This window comes from Apis dorsata, unplaced genomic scaffold (assembly GCF_000469605.1).
Source record: "Apis dorsata unplaced genomic scaffold, Apis dorsata 1.3 scaffold_284, whole genome shotgun sequence".
NCBI classification, from domain to species: domain Eukaryota; kingdom Metazoa; phylum Arthropoda; class Insecta; order Hymenoptera; family Apidae; genus Apis; species Apis dorsata.
The window spans coordinates 44,494-47,334 of record NW_006263559.1 but is presented as its reverse complement, the minus strand read 5'-3'; positions in this window follow the sequence as shown (position 1 = coordinate 47,334).

The window sequence follows — 2,841 nt, the reverse complement described above, 5'->3', positions numbered from 1 at the left end:
TATAATATAAATAAATAAAAAATAAAGAAAGGAATAAATAAAAAATAAATGGCTTGAACAATGACACGTATTGAATGAAATATTATTTTATATATATTAAATAAGATAATTTTTTTATGATGAAATTATTTATTTTGAAATTCAAAATAATGGAGACGAACAATTAACTTTTTCATATTTTAAAATATTTTATTTTCTTGAAATTTTTATTAAGTACTTTTACTCATAATTTATTTCTTAATTGTTATATTTGAACAGATATTTTTTTTGAAAATAATATTATAAAATATCATATATTATTTAACTATTATAATTTTATACAATATCATATTTAGTTTTTCTAACTTAATTATTTTTTTCTTTCTAGTAACATTACGTAATAATCATATTTATGAATATAGATAACAAAGACATAGAAAGTTTATGGTCATGTAATGGTGACGTGATGAACACAAAGAGAATGTTAAAATATTTATGATGAGATGAATATTATATTGATATATTAAAAAATTTTAAGATCAAATAAACACAAAATTTGATATACAAAAATCTCAGCAAAAATTGTTTATGAAATTATACAAAATTAAAATTTGTGTTAGTTGAAACAAAAATATGAAATATGAGATATAAAATAGAATATGAATAGCAATATAACAGAGATAGTGCAATCTCATTCTATTTTTCTTGTTTCTATCACTTAATTTCAATTGCTTGAACTTAACATAATAAATAAATTCTACTAATATTTTTGTATATTAACTTTGTTTTGGTCTCTAGAATTGATTTTTTCATAAAACTCATAAGATTAATGAATAATTTCCTATAATTAATAATTAATATTTATATGTAGCAATGATATGATGAATGATAATGATAATATTATTTATTACCAATTTTTTTCTTATTGCATTATTGTTATTGAATAACTTTGAAAACATGATATTAAATTTTATGTAAAACTTAGTACAATAAAATTATAATATATACATAATTTAAAAAAATAAATCAATAACATTAAAATTATAATATTTAAACTAACAAATATAATATTAATACTAATATATACATATATTATATTATATTATATTATAATTTATAAATATTTATATATCGTTTAATATAATCAATTCATGAATAGGACAAAATACATTTTTTTAAAAATTAAAAATAAAAGATAAGTGTAAAAACATATTTATTGCATATTTATTAAAACATTATTTTATACATTATTATAGTGAAATAACTGATATTTCTAACAATATAAATTTTAAAAAAATAGTTTTATTAATTTCTTCTTATATTGTTCTGAAGAAAAATATTTTTTTCATTCAAATGCAAACATTCAAATTTTTATTTCTTTTTTATGTTTTTGAGAAAACTAAATAACAAAATAAAATATTATCAAATTAGTTATTTGCTTAATGGACTGAAACATTATTTATTTATCTTCACTTACCAAATACCTTAAAAATTTTCCGATATCATTTGAATATGCTTCTATTGTTCTATTGTTTGAATAATTGATCAATTATGAAAAGGCTAACGTATATATTGTTTCGGACGATGAAATACGAATATTTATAAATGTAAACACGAATGATTTTTGGCAATATTGAATTTTTAATGACAATATGTATTAGATATTTTTGAAATATTTTTTTCTTAATTGTTTAAATTTTTTTTTAATTGTTTAAATTTTTTTCTTAATTGTTTAAATTAATATAGATTAATAATTACTTAATTAAAATTAGAAAATTAGATATTTTTACTATTCAATTTAGAAATTGGAAACTAGAAATTTTTGAAATTAGATTTCACTAATTTCACTAAAATAAAAAATTAGATATTTCCAAAATTAATTTATCCAATTTAATATTATATATATATAATTATATAATATATAATTTAATATTTAATATTATAACTTGTATTTTATGTCATCAAATTTTATTATATGAATTTAAAAATATATTAATAAACTTCTTTATTTATAAAAATTTTTTAATAACAATATTATTTTTATTATATTATATTAATTTAAACAATTAAGAAAAAGATTTTTTAATTATTTTAATATTTGTTAATAATAAGAAAAATATTTTCATTTTTATAAAAAAGAAAAAGAATAGAATAGAAAAAAAATAGAAAAAGAACAAAAATATTTGTACACGATAATTTATTAAAAGTAAAAGTATTTATTTATCGCTTAATTATTATTAAATATTATTTCATTCAAACTCACATAAGATAGATTTCGGATAATAAAATTGCCAAAATTAATCATTAGCAAACAATGAAGCACGAATTTCAAGTAAAAAGACATGATATAATATTCATATTGGCAATTTTTCCATATGATAAATACAAATTAACTAGAAATGAGCGTACAACAAATTGAGATCCACGTTAAAATACAGATCCAATGTTAAAATAACATTGTGAAATTATTATCAAATAATTTTATTTCTATCTCTTTATTCATTCCATTGAATGAAGAAAAGCCCATAATAAAACGTAATTATCTAAATCATAAACGAAATTAAAATTTTATATGGGCATTTACAATTTGTTAAATTATGAATCGATATAGATATTTCATTAACTTATTAAAAATTGTTTAAATATAAATTTAATCATAACAATATCAAATTAAGATATTTAATTTTTATATTTCATAAAAAGAGATAATTTTTAAAAGAAATTTAATGCGAACATAGAAAAGTCAAAAATAAAAAAAGTAAAAATTGTATTTTAAAAATATTCTTTTATTATAATAATTCTTTATTCTTACAAAATTGAAGGCTTGTATGAAGTATTTAGAAATTATATGTCATGATTATC